Raw genomic sequence first — 26,857 nt, forward strand, 5'->3', positions numbered from 1 at the left:
CTAATTGTACTCGAAATGTTCTAAGTCCTTGAGCTCTAGAATAATATAGAGGGCATATACTCAATACAGTAAGAATAGAAAATTTAAAAAGAAGACAAGAAAAACAAACAAAAGTAAAAGTTCCAAAATGCTAATTATGAGGTTCCACTTGTCTGTTTGAGGAAGGTGATGCATCCAGCATCCTGTTTGCATGTGCAGGTAGGAGGTGGGGGGTCTGTTTCCTCTCCGAGGGCCTACAGATGCACTCCCTACCCACATAGCGTCTCTTTTGTTCTCTGATAAATTGACACTGGCAGTTCCCCACGTTGCCAAGACATGAGGAAGACCGCCGGGAAAAAAGAAGTAGGAGCAGCGCTGCTACATGTGATTGGTATCACTTCTGACTGACTCTCTTCATGTTTTTATCTGCAATGTCTCCACAGGCATTAATATCAATGCTATGATTGAGGGTGCTAAAACTCATTGTGTTCAGTCAGCCATCCATATCATTGAATAAGCTGTATCCTGCCAGATAAGACAACAGTCTAAACGCTCATCAGCCATACATTTTTTTTATACATACAGTATTGTTCAAAATAATAGCAGTACAATGTGACTAACCAGAATAATCAAGGTTTTTAGTATATTTTTTATTGCTACGTGGCAAACAAGTTACCAGTAGGTTCAGTAGATTGTCAGAAAACAAACAAGACCCAGCATTCATGATATGCACGCTCTTAAGGCTGTGCAATTGGGCAATTAGTTGAAAGGGGTGTGTTCAAAAAAATAGCAGTGTCTACCTTTGACTGTACAAACTCAAAACTATTTTGTACAAACATTTTTTTTTTCTGGGATTTATTAATCCTGTGAATCACTAAACTAATATTTAGTTGTATGACCACAGTTTTTTAAAACTGCTTGACATCTGTGTGGCATGGAGTCAACCAACTTGTGGCACCTCTCAGCTGTTATTCCACTCCATGATTCTTTAACAACATTCCACAATTCATTCACATTTCTTGGTTTTGCTTCAGAAACAGCATTTTTGATATCACTCCACAAGTTCTCAATTGGATTAAGGTCTGGAGATTGGGCTGGCCACTCCATAACATTAATTTTGTTGGTTTGGAACCAAGACTTTGCCCGTTTACTAGTGTGTTTTGGGTCATTGTCTTGTTGAAACAACCATTTCAAGGGCATGTCCTCTTCAGCATAGGGCAACATGACCTCTTCAAGTATTTTAACATATGCAAACTGATCCATGATCCCTGGTATGCGATAAATAGGCCCAACACCATAGTAGGAGAAACATGCCCATATCATGATGCTTGCACCTCCATGCTTCACTGTCTTCACTGTGTACTGTGGCTTGAATTCAGAGTTTGGGGGTCGTCTCACAAACTGCCTGTGGCCCTTGGACCCAAAAAGAACAATTTTACTCTCATCAGTCCACAAAATGTTCCTCCATTTCTCTTTAGGCCAGTTGATGTGTTCTTTGGCAAATTGTAACCTCTTCTGCACATGCCTTTTTTTTTAACAGAGGGACTTTGCGGGGGATTCTTGAAAATAGATTAGCTTCACACAGACGTCTTCTAACTGTCACAGTACTTACAGGTAACTCCAGACTGTCTTTGATCATCCTGGAGGTGATCATTGGCTGAGCCTTTGCCATTCTGGTTATTCTTCTATCCATTTTGATGGTTGTCTTCCGTTTTCTTCCACGTCTCTCTGGTTTTGCTCTCCATTTTAAGGCATTGGAGATCATTTTAGCTGAACAGCCTATCATTTTTTGCACCTCTTTATAGGTTTTCCCCTCTCTAATCAACTTTTTAATCAAAGTACGCTGTTCTTCTGAACAATGTCTTGAACGACCCATTTTCCTCAGCTTTCAAATGCATGTTCAACAATTGTTGGCTTCATCCTTAAATAGGGGCCACCTGATTCACACCTGTTTCTTCACAAAATTGATGACCTCAGTGATTGAATGCCACACTGCTATTTTTTTGAACACACCCCTTTCAACTAATTCAACTAATTGCCCAATTGCACAGCCTTAAGAGCGTGCATATCATGAATGCTGGGTCTCATTTGTTTTCTGAGAATCTACTGAACCTACTGGTAACTTGTTTGCCACGTAGCAATAAAAAAATATACGAAAAACCTTGATTATTCTGGTTAGTCACATTGTACTGCTATTATTTTGAACAATAGTGTATAAGGTTACAACAAAAAACAATTTCATGGCCATCCAGGAACAGTACGATGAATGCACCATAGAGAAACCTCTTTTACAAACCTACTTTGTCTTTTAAAATAAAGCATATTATTCTTAATATTTTAGAACGATTCCTCAAAGTATAAGTGTATTCTGAAGTGTTACGTTAATATCACTGATACACTAATATAGTATTTGTTAGTTTTTTGAATTATGTTTTATTAGTATATTTTCTGTTTTGATCTTAATTATTATTATTATTTATTTGTTTTTGTTTTTTACATTGTATGTTTCTTTATTAGGGTTTGGTTTTGTAGTTTATAGTTATTTGATACTTAAACTGAAAGAAAATAAATGTTGCTTCAGCAACGAGAGGAAATCAGAGATTAAGGTTTTTATATTTTATTTCTGTTAAAGTCTGTTTTACGTCAAGTTATGAAAATGGTTTTTTGTTTGTTTATGGTTTAGTTTTAGTTAACGATAACAACCCAGATTCTGAATAAAGGTTTCATTGTCTCATTAAGAAAACATTTTTTGGCTCCTACGGCATATTTTGCAATTAAACCAAGGAAAACAAAATCAGCCCATGACACTTTTGCCTCAAAACCCCATTTTTCAAGCAGTGCAGGAGAAAAGCGTCATGATTTTTAGAATCTGCAGCCAACAAGCAGTGAAATACGGCTCAAAACAATTTAGTTGAAAGCTGGCAAAGTTTCTGTGCCTTTGGAATGACTACACCAATAAATGAAATAGACTCATAAATTCTTCATGGCCAGCGGCCATAAGTCAATCCATAACTGAGGAAAAATCTGTTGCATTCACCTCTGTGTGAGGATTCTCTCTTATGTAATTGGTAAAATAATTCTTCTTCTTCTTAGAACATTTTGAAAGCCTCTCTTTGCAAAATATGTGACTCATTGTATTGGGGAAAATTTTTCGTTATTTATTCACCCTCGTGTCGTTCCAAACCTGTATGACTTTCTTTCCTCCATGAAAAACAAAGCTTGAATGTTTCAAGAATATCCTGGCCACTTTTTTTCTATATAATGAAAGTGAATGGGATCTGGAATTGTCAGGGGCCAAAAACACAAAAATGCTTGATTAATGCCTTATTTTTCATCCAGATCTTTTCCAAACTGATCCAAACAAACTCACTGACTCAACTTGTGACTGGATCATTGAAAATAATGATTCAATAATAATAGTAAGGAACCAAAATTAAACAAGTGTTTCAGTTTTCAACTAAATAAACTTTAATTTCAGTTTTCAGAAATTTGCTGCATCACTAATAATTAATTGTATTATTATTATTATTATTATTATTATTATTATTATTCATTTATTTACTTTTTTTCCTCTCACACCAACGTCACCTCTTAATTTTACATTCTGTTAAGTTTAATATAATGTTTAATAAAAATGAATGGTTGAGCCAATCCCTACTTCAACTTCCTATTATTTCCAGTTAGCCTCCAGTGGTTCGGTAAGTCTCTTTTGTGGAATCCCAGGATAATGTATTGTACACATGCAAGGTCATTTTTAGTAAACTGAGCTGAGCTGGATCAGGGCCCAGAAGACCACTGTCCATGACCCAATGCATCCCCAGAGCACCTGAGGATCAGATGGTCCAGTTAACATGAAGACCTTCACATGGTCATAAGAGCTGACAGACGCCATGCTGAAGCACACTGTATGTTTACAGAGGGACCAGAAATGTCTCAATGCCTGAGAAAAATACATTTAGGTGCCTTGAATTATAACGATGTGTTGTGGAGAACAGAAATAACTGTGACTCCAATTTGAAACTAATATATATATATATATATATATATATATATATATATATATATATATATATATATATATATATATATATATATAGGGTATGTGTGTATCTGTTATGCACTTGGGTTCAATGACATGATGCAAATTTTTGTCCCAATCTGTAAATTTTACCTTGAAAAATATTTTTTTTTTAAATTGTGATATATTTATATATATTTTTTATTTTAAAAATGATTAAATTGTGTTAAACTGTGTATTCAAAGTTTATAAACAATATCTTATATTTTTACTACATTTTTCACACTCTTTATTGTAGATATTCTTATTTGTCATTAACCCATCTAATGCTGGCTTTATGCTGTTAACACGATGACCATGAGAAACAAACCATTCTGAATCCTAAGAATGAGGAAAGCAAGCAAGCAAGCAGACAAATTTGTGATAAAGTGAGGTGAGAAACAATCCACAATACTGACTTGCATTTCATCTAAGGAGCCCTAAATTATTCCTGCGCTCACTTTACTTCCACCAAATTCTCATTCTTTGTCTCATTACCTACTCTGTAATTCTCAGTCGTATTCCCCATAATTTTGTCTACATGTTTTTGTGACTCTTCCTATGTCTTCCCATTCTTTTATTCTCTACTTTCCAGCCATTTCTTTGTTTCCAGGGAATATTCTGCATCGAACCAAACTCAGTTAGACAGGCGTATGTTAAGTTGTGAATGATTGATGTGCAATTGACTTGGCCGGTCTCTCGTCTTGCCATGATTAAATCATTCGTACGAACATTTAACAATATTTCCTTTGAAGTCAAAAGGCCTTCAGGAGACGCATGCTTTTATTTAGACTATTGGTTTAGCACTGATGCACATACAGTAATGTGTCTAAATCATTAAAACTTTGCTTATTATAAGCGCAATACGAAGCAGTCCTGATTTACTCTCTGTCAGAAGTAAGAGCTTACTGCCTACAGGGAGTTACATTTGTTTTGTATTATATTCTCCAAAGTAGGTTGCTTTAGCACTGCCTTAACAATAACCACACAGATGCGAACACCCTAAGGAATAGCTTGGCTGAGATCTATTCCAGAGTAGGTGGGTGTGTGTGTTGTGTTTTGCAGAGATTGGGGACTAACTGTACAGCGTTATATACCATGGGGCAGGACTTTCTATGTAGTCCGCCACTGATCTCAGAAAGCGACTGGTGTTTATAATGCAATTTATCAAATCAGCATCTGTCATCCTCATGGGACACTCTGACACGTTGCAAATTCACTCCACACGGTCCAATAAAACATCCTATCAGCCTCAGCCATTAACATGATGGACTGCCCTCTGGTAAGCAGGATTGTGGATCACAACAAGGACTTTATAAAACGCTAAAACAGCTGGACAAACTAATAATTCTCATTTTTGAGGTTATTTTTTTGGCTTGCATGTTCAGGACATTTAGTAAGCCCACCCTCTCCCCACCCACCTGTCCAATCCTAGTTTAAGAGCATGCAGGAATGGCCAGAATGCAAGGTATTTTCAGTTTAGTTTTTTTTTTTTTTTCAGCTACTAGAAACTTTCCTTCCATATTCGGACTGAAAGCACAAGGATCTGAAAATCCAACCCTCCTCCTGTGTTTCTCCAACCTATGTCAAAGAAGTATTTAACAAAAAAATACCATCTATCTCGAGTCGCCATATAAGACTCTGAAGAAAACCTTCTAAATTAAAATACGAAAGTAAAAATTCCCGTGTCACTGATCCATCTAATTCTAACTGGCTTGACTATATTTGCATGATTAAATGTTACTTTTATACAAAAAAAATAAAATTATATAAAAAATAGCAAAGATGCATTAAATCAATAAATAGTGACAGCAAAAATATTTATAATGATTTCTATTTCAATTAAATGTAGATCAACAGCCGTACTTTATCTGTATTCCAGTATAACTCATTTAAATGGCATGATGAAGCTGAATCATGAACTAAATCACCTAAAATGACAACAGCTCTCATGGCTAGCGTTCATCATCAGCACCACAAAAGCAGCACAAGAGCACTGAAGAGATTATAAGCATGAAACCCCAGCTTTACATGTGATTTTCCTCATTTAACATGGAGTAAACTGATTACGAATGAAGCAATATAAAAATTCTGATCAATCTTGATAGGTATTGTTTGGTTTACTGATTATTCTATTAAAATTCTATAAAATTTTGCCTAAAAAGGCTTAAACAGCCTTAAGAGGATAAAAACATTCACTTATACAAAATACAAGAAAACCTAATATATCAACAATGGGTGGTAATTTTTTTTTTTTGATTTTGCAATTGATCTGTTAACAGTACAAATCTGGAATATTAGTAAAGCAATACTGATCAATTGTAGTTTTTTGTTTGTTTGTTTATTTTTTGGCACAAATTGAACAATTTCTTTTTAATAATAAATATTGTAATTATTTTGTCAAATATATGATGATTTTAACAGCAGCATTAGATTTAATCTTATATAAAACATCACATAATTGCTGTCGTAGAAGAACTCTTTAAAGTCTATTATTATTATTATTTTTATTATTATTATTATTATTATTAAAATGTTACTACTTTTTATGTTTTACATTTAATTTAATAATTAGCTTTACATCAACTTACGAACCCCGGAAGGTTTGAAACCCCTCATTTGGAGAACTCTGGCATAGATCACATAGATGCATCTACTAATCCATCATAGCCTTCAGTATTCCTTCAGTTTGCATAACACACAGAACCCCTGGTGCAGCATTAAACAGACCAAATAAATGCACCTTTTGGTTCAGAAACAGCTTCTGTGTTGCCATTGCAGTGCAAAGATGCATTATTTAAAGCTGCTTATGTTAACATCTTTTGACCCTAACATTCCAGCTTGGCCATGTAGCCCCAAAAGTCCCATATCCGGATGACTGTGATAGAGGGCTGTCATAGGACATGTGGATGCTTAAACCCAAAAGAAAACACCACCATGAGTCATCAATGTTTTTCCAACAGGGAAAACAGTACAATCCAGGCTTTTATCCTTTTAGCTGCTATACGCTACAAATAAATTTCACTCTAACCCACCCAACGCAGCTCTCCTTTCAATGGCATCTCTGTGCTTTCAGCCCTTTTTAAAAAAAAACCTTAGCACACTAATGCCACAGGACAATGCATTAAACCCTTTGTTTGACCTCTTGTTATTGTTTGTTTTCAATTTAATACTCCTTTTTTTTTCATTATCCTGAATAGGACGATGATGTAACATAAACTATAACAAGCAATTGACCAGTTTTGAGGCTAGGCTGGATATTTCTATGCATAGCATTAAGGGCAGTGATCTAGGAAGCTCTGGCCCCAAACAACATCCCTGCCGAGCTGCAGTAATCTCACCCTCTCGCATCTCTTTCTAGCCAAACATTTAGAACAGAGCAGGCAAACACACCAGGAAAATGGCTTTTACTGCTGAGCTCTTTGGATTCAGTATGATCCTTCTTAGCTCTCGCTGGGAATACCACGGATCATCCCAATCTATCCAGTGATGCGTCAGTTAGGAGTTCTTTGAAAATGTAAAACTCTATCCATGAGAATTTGTATTTTTGGTGTGCTTAATCCTGTTTGTCAGGGTTTAGGCTTATAATGGCACAGAACAGCCATGGCCCCTGATATAGCTGGTAATACAGTCTTCTATTTCTGCCCATGTTTGGTGACTGGGGCTACACTGGGAAACTTCTCTGGGGTGCCACATTACTGACTCATTTGCCTCAGTATGACCAAGCACAAAAATTGGAAACAAATCACATGAACATGCAAATTAAGCTAAAAGTCCATGAAGTTTTTGAATACAGATGATGTTACTTTAATATAATATATTAAAGGGACACTTCACCCAAAAACCATGTACAATGACTGTGAATGGTGACTTTGGGCTGTAAATATATATATATATTTTTTTATATAAAATCCAAATTTTCTGATGCTATTTCAGAGTTTTGGATGATGATTAGAGCTAAATGTACACTTGTCTTCCCCAATGTGATTATCCTTTAGTATCCATTTAATTTAATTAAAAAGAACAGCATGGACATTCTATTTTTATTTTTATTTTTTGCAGAAGAAATAAAGTCAGTTGGTTTTGGAATGATATGAGCATGAGTAAATAATGGCACAGTGTTCATCTTAGGGTAAAATATTGGGAAGTGAACGGAAAGAAATTAAAATGTAAGATGCAATACAATAATGTAACATTGCAATATTATTTTTTAAATGTTCTAATTAATAAATAAATCATATTTAAAAAGGATTGTTTCCATTAATTAGACAACAGTGATTCCCTAAATTTGCTGAAAATAAATGAATAAAATAAACTATTGTACTAAACTAAATAAGCTCTAATTCACAGTCTGGCTCTTGATGCATTACAATGATTTGAAAACAACAAGACAGAATGACAATGTTTTTTGTTCACTGGTCATTTTTCCAGTCTTTGATCTCTATAATGAGATGAGAGTGGGGCACATACAGTAAATGTTTCTTGCTTTAGTTCATTCATTAACACTAAAAGAACTGATGGATTGCTGCTTGCCGGCGCTGATGATACAACTAAGACTCTAGCCAAAGCTCTTCTATTCGGTTTCAAAACAGCACAAAATAAAGAGAATCTTCAGAACAGCTATTGAATGATAACTCCCACTTTCACTCTCCCATATAAAATCATCACAAAGTTTATGGATGAGGACCACTGACTTCGTCAAAGAGTGGTCCAGGAAAGAGGATTTCGACACGCATGTACATTTAAAAGCTCCTTTGGATAAACATTATAATGATCACTGTCAACTCTCAATAACTCAAAGTCTGCGCTTGCATTTGACTCCAATGCACATTCAGAAATGAGGCAGACAGTTCCAATACAAAATGTTCTGGTCACTGTAACTCCGAATAAGCGGCTACGAGCCCAAACAAATTTGATTATGAAGCTCAGAGAACAAACCTCACACTTGTAAATCATTTTCCTAAGAGACTCCAGGGGAAGCCCAGATTCATATGGTAATCCTTACTCGGGTCAATGCAGCCAAAAATTTCCAATAGTTTATTGACTAATGAGTGATGACTTGCCAGTATTTACTCAAGTATCACTATTTCTTTGGACTTAAAACATTAATAGAAGGTCAAATCTGGTTTGGAGAAGCAATATTCCAATACACACTTATACTCGCACATATAATATATAAGAAAAAATAAAAGACTTTATGATTTAGAAGTAAAAGGTTTGGGTCAGTAAGGTTTTTATTTAAAAAAAAATTAATACTTTTATTCAGCAAGGAGACATTAATTCGATCATAAGTGAAAGTAAATACTTTTACATTCTTACAAAAAAAAAAATAGAATAAAAAAAAAAAAAAACTTCTCTAGAACTTTCTTTTTATCAGAGAATACAAAGGGAAAAAAAATTATCAAAGTTTCCATACAAATATTTAGCAGAACAACTGTTTTCAACAATGAAAATGTTAGCATAAGTATTCAAATTATTTTTGAAGAATCATGCGGCAGTGTAGTAGACTGCTGAGAATTCAGATAAGCTATTTTAAATGTCATATTATAATAATGATATTTCACAGTATTTTCATTTGTACTGTATTTGTGATCAAATAAAAGTAGCCTTGGAGAGACTTCACCGACCTCAAACTTTTTAACTGTATGTGTGTGTTTGTCTATATATACATACATACATTCATACATACATGTACAGCCAAGAATATTCTTCAAATGATTAAAAATGTATAGTCACTTGAGTACTTTAGAGGTGTTTTACCACTGGTAAATCCTGTGGTAAAATCATTGTAACACCTGGAGTCTCATGGCTTATGACTCTGCAACATTCACATGTTCCATGAACACTCATATTGCTTTGAAAATAAAAGCTGCTTTTGATAAGAGCATCCCTTGCCAGACATCAGCTGTGTGATGCAGGATGAGGGAGAGAGAAAAAAATAAAAAGAGACATGGGAAAGAGAAGTGTCCACTGGCAGGTGCTGGCAGCACGGTGTGAGGGATAAAGACTTCCTGCCAAGTAGATGATTTGGGTCAGTAGGTAATTGCATTCCTGGATCACAGAGGGCTCAGTGGCAATTAATCCTGGCTGTGAGCCACGTGAGCAGGGAACACGTTCACAGTGCAGTGGCAATGGTGGTCAGAAAGAGGGCCTGCCTGCTCCAGCAAGGAAGCCAAGGAGCATTTTTGTCCCCTCAAGAGACAATGCTAAACACAAACTACAATACTGTTTTGCATCCTCTTGTGGTAAGAGTGCACTCAAATCAACTTGCCAGCAAATATCATGCAACAATACAAATGTTTGCTTTGTGTTCCTTTAACTTCCAAATAAAAGAAGGGGGGAAAAATCAAATAACAAATATGCGAAGCAAAATTACTGGATTATTCAAAAACCAGCTTCATACAATTTAATAACAATTAGTCATTTAATTTCCAGCAAAAATGTCTGGGTCAATTACAAAATATTAGTGTTTACTTTAAGTAAAGGAAAAATAAATATATATTAACACATGTAAGAATAACAGGTTTAAAGGGGGGGTGAAATGCTCGTTTTCACTCAATATCCTGTTAATCTTGAGTACCTATAGAGTAGTACTGCATCCTTCATAACTCCAAAAAGTCTTTAGTTTTATTATATTTATAAGAGAAAGATAGTCTGTATTTATTTTTCATGGAAAAACACGACCGACTGGAGGCGTGACGTGTGGGCGGAGCTAAAGAATCACGAGCGCCAGTAGGCTTTTGCGTTGAGAGCATGTGGAAGCTGTGACACAGATCCAGAGGCTGAAATTGAACAAGAGCAGCATCAGCAAACGACGTCTCTATGTGGTATGTACTGAAACTGTATATATTTGCTTAGCGGTTTTGGAAAATGACTAAGTTCCACTTTATGTAGTCTTTTTTTTTTTTTTTTTTTTTTTTTTAAGCTGTACATGTGGAAAGTGCAGTTTGATGACAACATTGCATGTTGTTTACTTGATGTGCTTACTCGCCGATAGCTAAGTTAACAACACAGAGATATTTGAAGCAGTTTTACTCACCGCCTGTGGTTCCAACACACGATCGTGACCCTTTTTCGCTGGGATTGCATCATCCTTCAGAAATAAACGATGTGCAAACTCGGCGTCAAACTGGACCTTGTTTGTAAAACAAGCATCTTCGAAATGCAGGGAACAAACAAAAACACTTGCACAACTCCATCGATGCTCTGTAAAAATAAACTCCGTCCACTGGTCCCTTAATGCTGTTTTTTTTTTTTTTTTTGGTAATCTGTGCAGGGTTGTCTTGCCCTGGCAACCAAAAACACACTTCTGTGACATTTCGCGACGCTCTCGCTCTGATCAGTGAATGTCTGTTGTGCTCTCAGTGCTCTGCTATACGGGAGCGTGCACTCTTCTGGGAGAAGTGCCCTCAGGACCCATGTAAGGAAATTCTGCTCCATCTAACGTCACACAGAGCCATACTCGAAAAAAACTTTCCGAAACTTGTGACAAACCGGAAGGAGTATTTTTGGAACAAAAATCAAAAGTACAAATTAATTTTTGAAACTTTATCCATGTTTATCATGGGAATCCAACTCTTTAACAGTGTAAAAAACTCAGCATGCATGAAATAGCATTGCACCCCCCCTTTAATGTATTTTAGATTTAATAAAAGTCATGTCATTGACCTAACTATATTATGATACACATTTTACCATTCAAAAGTATGAAGTCAGTAAAGTTTTTGTCACCCATATTCTTTAAAGTCTCTTCTGCTCATCAAGGTTGCATTCATTTAAACAAAAATACATTAAAAACATTAATATTGTGAACAATTATTACAGTTTGCAAGAACTCTTTCTATTTTAATATATTCTAAAATATCATTTAATCCTGTGAGGGCTGAGTTGCCACTTTTGATCAGATGAATGCATCCTTGCTAAAATAAATAAATACATTTCTTTAAAAAAAAAACAACTCCAAACTCCAAACTACTGAATAGTAGTGTACCTTTACTGTAAACATTACTCATTACTGATAACTTATATACATAATAATATACATAGCAGGTGTTAGTCATGCGTTTCACCAGTATCTCTAAATGATTAGGGAAACCAGCAAAAAACAGGAAGGAAACATAAGAAATCATGTACAGTCAGGTGGTCATTATCACAAAACAAGCCCTGACTGCAAGATCAGGACCTCTCGTATCATGCCAAGGGGGTTATTTTAGGACAATGAGCAGATGAATGTAAATTATTCATCTTATCACATGGCTACTTGCTAAATTAGTTTGTATTATTGTGTGCGAAGAAAAAGACTCATTCAAGAGACCTGAAATTAGCACTAGGGAAGTACCAGTATTAAAATCCTGCTAGATACAACAAGCTGATTATTTTCATGTTATGCCTTTTCGATGGCAAGCCAATAATGGACAGAGGATTTGTTTAAAATGCCAGTAATGGTGACTCAAAAGGGTTATTTTTATTCTCTATATAGACCTCAGAACACTTTGCCCCTCTATTTAATAACTCATTATAACTCTTTCTAGTTTCTCTCTGGCTCCAGTATTTTTTGGGATTGTACTTTGTAATAATAACACTTCCTATAAGGATTGCACTTTAAGAGGCTTTTAAATCAATCCAAAGTTTAGAGACATTTGGAGAGTGACAGCAGAATCTTGATCTATGACTCATTCTACTCTATATGACACGTATGACCTGAAAAATACCTTTCCTAAATTAATCAACACACACACAAGAAAAGAAAGAAAGAAGAAAGATATTCAAAACGTTTGATGACCATGAAACCAATCCACAGCTGAGAAGATCAAAATAAACGGACCACTGGAGCATATCTTATGTCAGAACAGAATGTACATGACTGAATATTGGTTAAGGATATGAAAACATAACTAAAAATACAAATAAATTATTTCTAGAATGACAATAATATATATATATATATATATATATATATATATATATATATATATATATATATATATATATATATATATAATAATTAATTGATTAATGGATTAGTTGACAGGTCTTATTTGAATCAAATATCATTTTCAAGTTTGTTTAGACCAGATTTAACCTTGTATTGAAGGCGCAAATCAAAATACTATGAAAAAAGATGCTTTTATAAAAGAGTGATGTAAATAATAAAAAAAACAGTTCAATATGGACAAATACTATTATTAGCCATTAAATAAATTAATAATAATAAAAAAAGATTCAGCTGTACACTTTACAGCACACCAGCAATCTGCGTTTGAACTAATCAAATCGGATGGGCCTGTAACATGGGTGCTCTTACAGCGGTTTTAACAATCTACATTTCTTTAAATCACTTTGTAAGTCTGTTAAACATGTTAATTCAATTTTTTTTAGTGCAGTACATGTATGATGGTACATTGGTACTCAGCTTTTAAGAAAAAGGATTGTTTTAAATTAATTCATTTTTAAAAACTAATAAATTAATTCATAGATAACTGATTAACTGCCATGGGCTATAGCACACAAATATCATGTTCAAGCTTGCTTCAGGCCGTTATCAGTTTTAGCTCTTGAAAAGCCATAGGATACACTCACACACACAAATAAATGTGGCTGGTTCAAAAAAAAAAAAAATCCACAGCTATATCAAAAGCAGAGAATTTGCTACTTTCTTTAGCTCTAAAAAGCTCCATATTCATGATTTAAGCCTGACATTTCTTTCCAGAAATGGGCCCATACTCGCTGTTCCATCCTAAAGCCAGTGAGCCACAGGAATGACTGGCACAGTGCTGATGTAGAAACAAATATCACTGCTACTCTAGCTGCGTCTCTCAGCAAGCTATCATTTAACAGGCCAAGATCTACCTCTCCTCTGGGGCTACGATCAAGGCTTTTGGGTTGCTCTGTTTTAAAGCCAACAACCCTCATAACAAAATAACAGGACGAGTGAAATGGCATCTGTTAGACTGGCACATGCAACCTTTTGAGCCGGGCTCCATTAACAGCCTGTGCGTCAGAAGAAATTAATCTGCCAGCGACCTATGATACCAAAAGAACAGGGCTGAGGCTGAGCCCCCAGAGGTGGAGGATAATGCCTTTTTTGGCAGATCACAAAACTGTGCCTTTGCAGAGAGGGGATATAATGATAACATTACTGTTAGAAATTGGCATTTTTAATCTGACCTAAAGACTGTAGGGCTCTATGATTAAAGATTAAAAAGTGCTAATGGATCATAGTTTTTCAAAGCTCAAAATCTGTGATTATGTACCTCTGCTTTCTGCATAGACCTATAAAGTATCCGTTAAATATTAAAAAGTTCAAAACTCACATGATATGAAGCAAATGCCGTTTAATTAAAAAATAAAGCAGTAAAAGTAAATAGGCCACAAGTGGCCATATGTTATATTGATTTAACTGAAAACAAACACCAGAAATTTCTCAAACTGGAGACAAGAATATGTTAGGAAACAAAGGCCAGCGCTGAGAAGCAAGTGCACGCGGATTAAAATCTTAATCCAGTTTTTAAAGACAAGGTGGAGGAGGATTCTCGCAGAAGTGCTAGAGTAGCTTGTGCAACCATATTTCAGTGTGTCATAATAGAAAAAATTACTTTGTTTACGAGGGAGGTTCCGGTCTCCTTTTAAAACAAACCCCTAGGTCTTTTAAAAGGAAAAGTTAGCAATCCAACATGTCGTTTTAATGGAAGCACTTGTTACTGCCCTGTGATTAGTTAAAAACTAAATCCAAGCGTTCACCATCACCTAACAAGAGGAGTCATCACACATTTGGGGGATGAATAAATAAAACAAAAGTTAAGAAAGACTTTGTTAGTTCAGATAAAACAGAGCGATGATTCATGAATAGTAAAACGTTTTGACTGATGCTAAGTGCTCCAGCTGCTGTTTGCACTGGCTCCAAACTGAATTAAGACAAGCATTGAAGAGTTTACAGTAAATTTTGCCTGAAGCCAACCAGCAATGGATATGAAGACCCTTCAGTACTGTTGAGCGAAAAGCAATGAGATTATAATATCGTCCAATTACAAATGACCTGCTCCTTGCGTCAGACCAAGGCTGCATCTCATTTCTAGTCTTACTTGATCTTAGTGCTGCGTTCGACACCATAGATCATGACATACTCATAGATCGATTACAAAACTATACAGGTATTCAAGGGCAGGCTCTAAGATGGTTTAGATCCTACCTGTCCGATCGCTACCATTTTGTTTACTTAAATGGGGAGTCATCTCATTTATCATCAGTAAAATATGGAGTGCCACAAGGATCCGTCCTAGGTCCCCTTCTATTTTCAATATATATGTTGCCCCTTGGTAATATTATTAGAAAATACGGAATTAGCTTCCACTGTTATGCTGATGATACTCAGCTATATATCTCAACGAGACCAGATGAAACTTCCCAATTATCTAAGCTAACAGAGTGTGTTAAAAATGTAAAAGATTGGATGACACACAATTTTCTCCAATTAAATTCGGATAAGACAGAGATATTAATTATTGGACCAAAAAACACTACACAGAATCTTGTAGATTACAATCTGCAACTAGACGGATGTACTGTTACTTCCTCTACAGTCAGAAATCTGGGTGTTATATTAGACAGCAATTTGTCTTTTGAAAATCATATTTCCAATGTTACAAAAACTGCATTCTTCCATCTTAGAAACATTGCCAAGCTACGAAACATGTTATCTGTTTCTGATGCAGAAAAGCTAGTTCATGCATTCATGACCTCTAGACTGGACTATTGTAATGCACTTCTAGGTGGTTGTCCTGCTTCTTCAATAAACAAGCTACAGGTCGTCCAAAATGCAGCAGCTAGAGTCCTTATGAGGTCAAGAAAATATGATCATATTACCCCAATTTTACAGTCTCTGCACTGGCTACCTATTAAGTTCCGTATCAGTTACAAATTATCATTACTTACCTATAAGGCCCTAAATGGTTTAGCTCCTGCGTACCTAACTAGCCTTCTACCACGCTACAACCCATCACGCACCCTAAGGTCACAAAAAGCTGGACTTTTGGTCGTTCCTAGGATAGCAAAGTCCACTAAAGGAGGTAGAGCTTTTTCACATTTGGCTCCCAAACTCTGGAATAGCCTTCCTGATAATGTTCGGGGTTCAGACACACTCTCTCTGTTTAAATCTAGATTAAAAACACATCTCTTTCGCCAAGCATTCGAATAATGTTTCTTTTTAATTGTGAGTGTAGTTGCATCTGTTCAAAGTTGCATTTTTATTCATTAGCTTGGGTTAAACTAATTTTACTTTGTTGGATCAGCAGCTATGCTAATGATGTCTGTATTTTGTTTCTATGTTTCGCCACGGGATTTACATCCCGTGGTAACTAGGATTTAAACAAGCTCCAGTCTGGATCCAGAACACCTGAGAAGAGATGATGCTGACCCTCAGAGGACCCCAGATGATGCTACCTTGAATCAACAAACAGAACTAACAATTATTGCTAAATGTGTGACTGAATCATATAATAACTTAATAATATTGATAGTTCATCGTCTAGCTGACTACGTCTTGTATTATTATTATTATTTTTTCTAAAATCCTGTCAAATGTGCACAAACTACTAGCTACTACTAAATATTGTAGAAACATAATTTTCTGTAAAGTTGCTTTGTAACGATTTATTTTGTAAAAAGCGCTATACAAATAAACTTGAATTGAATTGAATTGAATCGTCCTATCATTAAAGTCAACTATATCACACCTCACGGCTATGGAAAATTCCATTAAGGTCTACCTTTCCCTGCCACAGCTATGGTGTGGGAATGTGAAGGCGTAAACAGCGAAACTGTTGGTTTACTAGCGGTCAAGAATAAAGGGTGGTGGGATGCAGTGTGCTTAAACTAAAGATATTCCTATTAACCTGAGCACAAACATAGGTAGATTTACTGCACCAACTTCCAGAGGCTTAAAACTGGTACGATTCTGAATGTATACTAAGATGTGTTGACTGTGAACTATGCTTCATTTGTTTTTTCATAAATAGCATGGCCAAACAAAGATAACTGAATATTTTGGCCCAAGATATTCTCCTCCCTGAATGAAAAATAATTCAGTGTCAGGGTTTAGCACCTCTTGACAAAAACGTACAGCTCCATACATGAAAATAACACTTAAAAAATAATAAGATTATAACAATAAAAATACTTGTTTGTGATAATAATGTTTTATGATTTTAAGTTTGTGTCTGTATTACATATACACACATATTCAAAACCATGAATTATTATTATTATTCACTGTTACTTCTGACCCTCACTTTAAAACCAGATTGTGATGTTTCTGGTCTCTTAATGGGTCATGGGTAACTGCTTAATGTTCAAGGAGAAAAATGTAGTCTTACTAACGAAGGATTTACAATCTTACGCATCATTGCACCACTAAACAGACAGAGCAGTATACTAGACATGAGAGAGATGAGACGCCCAACTCAGAAAAGCTCTGTCCATAATAACTGTATTTAGTTCAAATAGATGATTGTAAAAAACACTTGTACTTGTTCTGCTCCACTGGACCTTGCATGGACAACAGCACCTGGCTATCGGTCCACAGGAAGACTTGAGTTTGAGAGCCCAATAGAATAGTAGCCACAAAATGTGGTTTGAGAAACACACTGCCATATCATGAAAAAATTCAGTCCTTCTAAATGCAAATAAACTGTCCCGCAACCACTTGAGCTTTTTCAAGTTTCCCTTTAAAGGCAGTGTATCTCAACATACTTGTCAGTAGTTCTTCACACCATGGGTAACACATTCCACAAACATGTCTCCTCAGCAAATATTAACAAACACAGAAAAGAGTCACATAACCACACAAAAAGACCTATGACATGCAAAGCCATCTCTGATCAAACTAAAAAGCACACGTCACAATGAAATATCTTATTTTAGATTTCAATAAAAATCCAGCCTTGGTCGACAGAATAGGAAGGACGTGTATTAGTATGCAGAATGAGGAAGCGTTTCTAAGCCCACTGACTGCTGTTCTTTAAACTCACAGATTGAAATAAAGCTCAGACACATGTTGTGCAAAGAACAAGCCACTTAATTTTAACTGTACATCAGCGGCGCAACCTTTAAACAATTGTATGAATGACCAAGCACAAGTAATTCAAAATCTACAGGAAAATATCAGGTGGCTCTTACTAACAAATGCACCCCAAAAAATGAAGGCCATAAACAGCTATATTATTTGTTTTAAGCTATACTTCCACTGTGAAGAGCACAACTGCAATTATAAACAAGGGTAGAGCGATGTGGCACAGGATTGCAGCAAGGTTCATATGTATACAAGTCCTAAAACATCCACAACTGAATAGAATAGAAAAGAATAGAAAAGGATACTCACAGCATCCCGTGTGTCTATGGACTAGAGAAGCCCTCAGTGAGGAGGACCCAACGCCAGGCCCTTATGCTGGTAAAATGACTCACAGTGCTTCTTCCTGCTGCACTGTGGAGTCATGAGGAGGTAAACATTTCCAAATATGGAAATAAAAATAGGCGAAAGATTGGGGGCAAAATTCAATTCGAACAGCTTTTTTGGTCTGGAATGCCACTCTTTTTCACTGGCCAGAGTCACATAGAAGCCAAGAGTGTGGTTCGTACCATTTGAAGAATAACAATGGTAACTGCTGGGAGTTATTTAAGAGGGGGGCAAACAAACCACAGTATCTAAAAGTACTCTCGAATGCCTACAGAGAGGACAACACAACTGAACCACAAGACCATCAGACAGCGCTATGCCACTGATCCACACAAACACGCTGGAAACATAACATTTATTCCAATACACTCATTTTATCAACGCGTAGCACACCAAATCATATTATTTTTATATTTGTAGAGTAAACAAACATGATTCATAAATGTTCAATGAATAACAATGTTGTCTTTTAAGTGTTCTTTTCTTTTTTCACTAATCCATATAAAAAGCTTCAGACTGAAGACTGAAAAAAATAATTATGTAGGATTTACTTTGAAATTGTTTTTATAATTGCTAGTAAATTTTACAAATAATTACAATGAAATGGCAAGTAATAGACTGAATTAAATGTAAAATGTTGAAGCAAAGACTGAAGTACTCCAATAACCTCTAATAATACAACAATCTTATTTATAACTTCAAATTTTTTCTAATTTTACAGTGTACCTTTAACAACATTTTGTGGTTTCTGGCACTTGAGAATTAAAATTACCAATCCACTTTTTTATTTAATTGTATATGACATTGGCCCAATAAAAAAAAAAAAAAAAAAAATTGCAATTGAAAAATGCAAAATAAAATAATAATAATAATCTAAATGAATGAAAAAAAAATGTATTATTAAATATATCAAATCAAACAATGTTTAAGTATCTATCAATCAGTATGTCCGTCCATCTTCCAAACTGCGTGGATGGTTGTGGGGATGCTGATGCCTGTTATTATTATCAGAAGATATATTTTGAGGCAAATAATGACAGATTTTCTTGTGAGAGTCAACGAAACAAAATCCACTTTTCTGTTTGTCGAATGAAGGCGAGTAAGTGTAAACTATCCCTTTAAGATATGTCAGTATGGAATTACTCCTTTGTTTTGTCTGCACACTAAGCAAAGGGATGGTTGTTCTTCACTATTCCCATGTACAGAACAGACTGCAGGAACTGACCAAAAATGGAAATCAGGGTGGTGCTCAGTCAACTGGAGCACCTAGGAAGCCTATTTCTAAAGCTTTTCATGAAACAAAAGCAAATCACCTAGATTCCTTTATCAACTTTTGAGAACATCCTCCTGTGCCACAATCGCTTCCCATAAGCAATAGATCACACTGTGGTTCAAAATGCGTCCACAGACATGATCAGTTAAGCATGTGAAGGCCTATTTTACATGTACAACTGCGCAGACTATCATTATGACCAAATGCCTCAAGTGCTCCATCCAAATCAGTGAAGCAGTATTGCCACTCTCGAAAGCCTAAAAACTGTGTATCTATTTCACATTAAAAGCCCATTTTCCTGTACAAAACAGTTGTTCATTTTCTGACAGGGATCATTATTAGACCTGTGAGTAAACCTGTTTTCCGTGTAGTGTGATGATTATTAGCATTATCAGCTATTTGGAGAAAATAGAGCATCCTGTTTAAAAGGGCAGAGTGTTTTCTGAGAATGTTGACTCATTTTACATCTTCTGCTGATAAGCTGTAACTGAGAGCTTGGGTGATGAGGTAACAAAAAGCCAAGACCAGATTTGACCCTATAAAGCAGTCAATACATTGACACCTAATAGAATTGTGGTCACTCATGTGCAGATGTTTCCAGCCACATAGCATCGCTGTGATTTGAAAGTAAAAATAAAAATAAAAACTACATTCATAGACGAATAAACACAGCATGTATTCCTCAAATCATGAAATTCAATTCACTGACTGTCTCACAAAGGAGCAGAGCACTGTGATATTATAAACATAAAGATAGCAAATGTTATTAAAACATATTCAAGCCCTAAATGTCTAATCTTTCATAGATTTATACAAAACAGAAGTCTTCACTAATTCCACACAAAGCAAATGGTGGTTGGAACAGAGGAGAATGGTATTTCTTTATAACTGGGGGGGGGGGGGTGTTCTTATGCATTTCGACAGGATTTCACTTTGCAGAGCTAAAATAGCCCTTTCATGCCTGAATCCACAGAGGGGATTTAAGAAGTAATAATAACCCATTTACAAGAGGGTTAAACTGTGTCAGTGAGAGTGACTTCAGGTGATTAATGATGCCTAATTAACTCTGGCCCTGCACTCCCTCAGAGGAGAGCTGGCCAGCCCAACCCACAACTGAGCACATAACTGTGGCATTTTGATCATTTTTGGCATGTTTTCATGAAGTATCCCTTTTTAAATGTGATGTGATCCCATGCTGATACAGTACAATATAGTGACAGACGGATACTTCAGGCAATATATATTCATTTGAGATGATCAGCATCTTCCATTACTCATGGCTTACTGAACAAAATTACATAATGTTATATAAAGAGACATACAACAAAAAATAACTAAATCAGCAAATACATTTATTAAATTCCACCATTTTTATGAATGAAATGTGCTTTTATATAGACTTTTTTTTAGCCAGTGTAAAAATAACTGAATATTATATTTATGAAATAGTAGTAAATTACAAATAAACTCATGTGTTATTATTAATTCTTCACAGATATTAGAATTATAATATCCTCTAGACTGGCCGTAAAAAAAGTATATACTATTTGATGACTAATACAAGATCTTAATAATTAGCAAATTTGAAACTGTCTTTCCAAGATACATAAAAAAAAAAATAAAAAAAAATCTAAAACAATAAGATGGATGAATCACAACAGCCAGAAGATAATAACATAATTACATAAACCGTGAACGTACAAGGTGAATTAACTCATACTCATAACTCAAAGCGTAGGCCTATAAATCTTTATTCAGATTTCATGAGCACTTTGTCATTTGCAAATGTTGTGGATTTTTGTCCGTCTGATGTACATCACATTCATTAGATATTTGCTACAGTAATGTATAGGACACGTTACTTTTTAATACGCAAGGGAAATTCCAAACATTAAACAAATTACCATTTAGAAGCTCAAAAGGTTTGCGTTAGAAGAATGTACAGATATACTTGAGATATAAAAATGCAGCCTCGTTGGGTGATGGTTTCTCATTAAATTTGTATGATTTCCTATAGATTTGGAAATACTAGGGAATACCAATATGCCGGCTCGGCAGCTTCACTTTTATGACGTCATGACCAATCCAGTTCTCTATTATAGATCAGTGCCTCTGGTCTCCTTTCCCACATACTGCAAACCAGAAGTGTTAGCATTAACCGTTACCCGTTTTTGGCTAAAGGTTGCAAGCTTGCCTTCTAGTGGAATGCTAATGCTTCTTTGGTGCAAATTCACTATCTGACAGCAGGTGGCACTTATGGGACAACAGCGATACAGCAATACTGCTGTTAACAAAGCAGCTCTGTGCTTATGAACACTACTTTATGCATTATACAGAAGTAAGATGAAAAGAAAATACCATCCAATTTTTATTTGAATCATTGTATATTTGTGTCAATTTTCAACTGGCTCGCCGTGCATCGTGACATCCCTACAATTGAGCCATTCTGAGACAATGACATAATTGGCAGAATGCGTATAAATAAACACATTTGCTGCGTCTGAATTCACATAACTTCCCTACTATATAGTAGATGAAAAAATTATGTGAGGAGAGTAACAGAATTAGAAAAACAGTAGGCAAAAAATACCCCGATGACCTCCTTCTTCCAATTGGATTCTGATGTGCACATTCAATGGACACTTGACTATCCCATAAGGCCACAGGAGAGGATGGCAGTGAAGTGACACAACTGACGCTGGAAGGTCATGTGACAGTAACAACATAGCGAATGTAGCATATCTGAATTGCATTCATACTACCCATATTCATACTATATAGAACATACTTTTTTAACGGTCGAGGAGTAAATTCAAATCCAAATGTAGTACTATTCAAACAGTACGCAATTTCAGACAAAACCCTTGCCTAAAGTCAAGGCAATACCTGCAAGCCATGATTAAGAGGAGCTGGTATTTGACATAGACTACAAAAAGGCAGAAACAGGCAATATATTCTTATTTGCCATAGGAAAGTTGAAGGTTCTAGAAAACTAAAGTGTGAAAACGTTCATAAATCAAAACTAGGACGAGAGGAAAGGCATTTAATCCACATAAATCCAGAAGGCCTGTCCAGCCGTAGTAACTTTTTACAGCTGCAGGTGTCTTCTTAGCCTTGTATGCTAATGTGGCAATCTGTCTTTCTTTTTGCGAGCACTTGAAGGAGATGTGAGGAAGATCAAAGTCACAGTGCAGTTGAACTTAAGTCGGGCAGCGTTCCTTATACTGCTGTCAATGAGTGCAGTGAGAAATCCGGTCCGGAGCCTGTTCCACACCACATCCTAAGGACAGTGTATGCTCACTGTACACCCATTCATCCTCCGCTCATCCTGCATGCCTGTTCCCTGTGTACTTAAACTACACAGATCCATCCTCACTAACTCTTGGAAATTGGGAGTGCAACAGTGAAAAATTGAGAAGAGGTGCAGCTGTTTTATCAGTCTACTGAATTTGTCATCCAAGACTGAAACGCATTGCAAATCACAGCTTTGTTCAAAGCTTGTTAATTGAGCAAATTCAACGGACATGAGTTTCAGATGGAGCGAAATCAAATCTTAATCAGCTGTAGGCACAAGGCTGAAGATAATCACAGGTGTGCTGAAATGTAGGTTTGGGATATTGCTTTTGTACAATAGTTACAATTTTGTAGCTGTTTTTTCAGACAAAACATGGCTAGTTATTTCATTTATTTGTGCTCTACAAATAAAAATAGTTTCAAAAGAATAAGGGATGCGTCATTATTAAAATTCTGGCTGATACCGATAAGCCAGTAATGACAAATAACTCATAAATGGCTGATATTCAAATTGTATAGGTAAATATCTATTTTGTGAATAGAAAATATAAGATAAATGCTTCAATGCCACAAGTAAAGTCTATGATTTTTTTTTTTATAATAAAACAAAATACTTTTAAATGCTAAAGGTAAAATAAGGAATCACAACATTATAATTGAAAGTATTACAGCTGCATAATCATTTTGAAATTTGCTAAAAAATATTCAATTGTGTAATTCTATATTAAATAGAAGTAAATTCTAAATTACAGAAGTGGTTATCTAAATGGAAACAAAAATGAACATCAAATATCCAATATTGAATGATGCCAGTTAAATAATAATTATAATAATAATAATAATAATAAACATAAGCAAACAGAATTTTGACATAAGCAAAGCTGAATTGTCAGCAGCCATTGCTTACAGTCCACATTCTTCAGAAATCATTCTAATATGCTGATTTTGTGCTTAAGAAACTTTTAAATATATGTTTGTGAAACCCATTATACATTTATTTCAGGATTCTTTGATTAATAGAAAGCTCAAATAAACAGTATTTTAATTACAAGACTTTTGTAACATTATAATTGTCTTTCGATCATAAAGCAGAGTGGTTCTTCTCCTAAATATTAGCTATTAAAATTATTAGTCCCTTTAAAAAAGGTGTATTAACTGTTGCCCAGATATGCTCACTACAGTTGTTTTTGGCGTATTTATAACTTTCAGTAGTCAAACTTGTTCCAGACAGCACCTGATCACAGAGTCTCCATAGCAACAGAAAGAGGCACAACCCTTTTTGATCCAGCAGTAACCTACAGTAATACGGCACAGAGTCAATATTCATAGAAAGTCTGCACTAATGGCAAAACGACAGTCAAAAGAGTGAGCATGGAAGACTAGACTCAAAGACAGGATTCATCTTTTAACTTTAAGCATCACTAGCCTGTCAGACATGTCCTCTTTTTTAATTCCTGCTGTTGGGTGAGATGTAGTTAAAACTTTTTTGGGGGAGGCCAGGGGTGGGGGGTGGCAGAGATATTCAGTTTGATGGCTGGGAGGCCTTGATGTTATTGATTAGAGATTCATATCAAAGCAGAATTCTGAATGTCGTCTTTGTTAGGAAACAGATAAATAATTTAGCGCTTAGCTACTTTTAAGATGAACAATGTCTGTATTCTAGACATTTTGGTTGAAATGGAGATATTTGCCTCTTTCTGACAAGAAAATGTCTTTTAGGAGAGATAAATTGTGTTCTTATTTTTATCTGTACACACAATAGAGAACAGTCTTCTATATTTGACCAAATGCTTGGAATATAGCATTGGATTCATACTTTACCGAAAGATAAATCATAACAAAAATCAAAACTGCATTTAGTTTCAATAGTAAATAGAAACACATTCCATTTCAGCGATTAAACCCACAAAAAAACAACCATATTATCACTGTAGTTAACTATAAATCTCACAACTCACAATTAATTGCATATTCAACTTCGAGCCACAAGACAGTCTAAAAACTGTCAATACTCATCTTAACCACCTCCACATTGTGCTTTAGAAGTAGATGCAATCTAAATCATCCAGAAATCATCCAGAATGATGCTTTAACCATCAAGTGCATTTCTGTTTCAGCCTATACTCAAATTAAATTTCGATAATGCAAATATGAGTATAAAATACATATTTTAAATTCTTGAGACATGGAAAAAAAAACACATATCAGATATATGTAAATATAACAACATAAATCTGCCATGTGCTCCATTGCATTTCATTTGTTTTTTCTCTATATTTTGTAGAAAAAATGCATTATCACTTACTACCTTTAAAAATCACCGGTTCTCAGCACTTTATTATCTATTTAAACATATGTATATAATGTAAAATATATAATGACCTGAACAAAGGTAAGAGTTTGATTGAAGAGTATATATATATATATATATATATATATATATATATATATATATATATATATATATATATATATATATACATATATACACACACACACACACACCTTTTACACAAGTAAAGTTTACACTCTGCTCTGTCAACACTACCAGAATGAATGAATGAATGAATGAATGTTCTGTAAATTGCTTTAGATAAAAGTATTTGCATAATGCAAAACATTTACCTCCCACAACTTTTTCATCTGCCTTTCAATTTAACACACTCCAAGTCAATGTAACAATCATGCATTCCCTGTATTAACCGTTAAGCGAGTACACAAACTGAATCACTGAACTCCGTTATAAGATGTAAAGCAGCACAATGCTATTTGAAATAACAAGGCAATCAAAACACATGGCCAGCACTAATATTTCGTATCTGTCGCTCTTGTAAGCAGAAGCCACGTCTGTAAGCACTATGATGCTCCTCCAGTACACAGACCCTCCAGCCTATTTACTTCCGCATTCTTAAAAAGAAACACAACAGCGCAAGCATGTTGTCGGAATAACAGCACGATCATATTTGGTTCATAGACAACAAGTATCTATTGATCGTGTTCAAAGTACGCCGACACCTTCTATATGTCCGCTCCAATGTTTCGGCTGCGGGGTAAATACACGAAACAAAGTTCGCCCCCCTCATTTCTAGCAATCCCACGCCCTCCATTTCAACGAATCTCTCACAGAAGAACATATAGTTGTCAAATATAATTTGAGCCGAAGAGCTCGAGCGCAGAAACACGGCTGCGTTAACTTGGGCCTCTGATCGGCGTTTCAGCGCGTGGAGCCGCCCATCGCAAGCGTGAATAGTTCTCTTACCTTGCTTTCTAAGAATCACAGAGTTTCAAATCCCCACTTAAAGTGAAACTTCTTTTCCCAAATCTGGGAGAGTACAGGCAGTGACGTCAGAGGGCGAAATTCCAACCTCCAGCACACACACTTACACACAGAAATTTGCCCATGTATGGCAGTCTCAGCCAGCACTCGTGCAATATCTCTTCCTCATAACGGCTGTATTTATCTTATTGTGCAAACTGTGTAAGAATTGGGTTATTATTTATCATATGTTGGATGACCATTTATTAAGGCCTGGATATTGTCCTCTTTGTGTCTGCTGCAATCTATAAATTTAAGGCATCAATGTTACATTTTGCTACAAATAATATAATTAAATGCTTAATTTGATTCAATCAGTCATATATATGTTTCAAGAGCTTCCTATAAACTTAAGATTTTGATTGACAAGTCCAATTACATAAATGTATTTTCTGTCGCAGTAATTTGATATGTTTATGTTGAACACAGTATTGAAATAGAATAATAATGAGTTGTACTAATATAAATGCACTTATATTTTAATTATAC

The 26,857-nt window shown here is 35.4% G+C and overlaps 1 protein-coding gene across 3 annotated transcripts in view; it reads right to left on the reverse strand.

The window, feature by feature from the left end:
* The window catches only part of LOC113050613 (lipoma-preferred partner homolog), a 167,298-nt gene extending 140,822 nt beyond the window's left edge, over nucleotides 1-26,476 (reverse strand). Inside the window, exon 1 of one of the 3 annotated variants that reach the window (XM_026213779.1) lies at nucleotides 26,312-26,476. The gene's annotated coding sequence lies outside the window, so the exon portion shown is untranslated. Of the gene's footprint in view, nucleotides 1-18,410; nucleotides 18,789-26,311 lie in introns of those variants that run through there. The other 2 variants (XM_026213777.1, XM_026213778.1) reach the window with 2 other exon arrangements.
* Nucleotides 26,477-26,857: the final 381 nt, after the last annotated feature.

The sequence above is a fragment of the Carassius auratus genome, chromosome 31, assembly GCF_003368295.1.
Source record: "Carassius auratus strain Wakin chromosome 31, ASM336829v1, whole genome shotgun sequence".
NCBI lineage: Eukaryota > Metazoa > Chordata > Actinopteri > Cypriniformes > Cyprinidae > Carassius > Carassius auratus.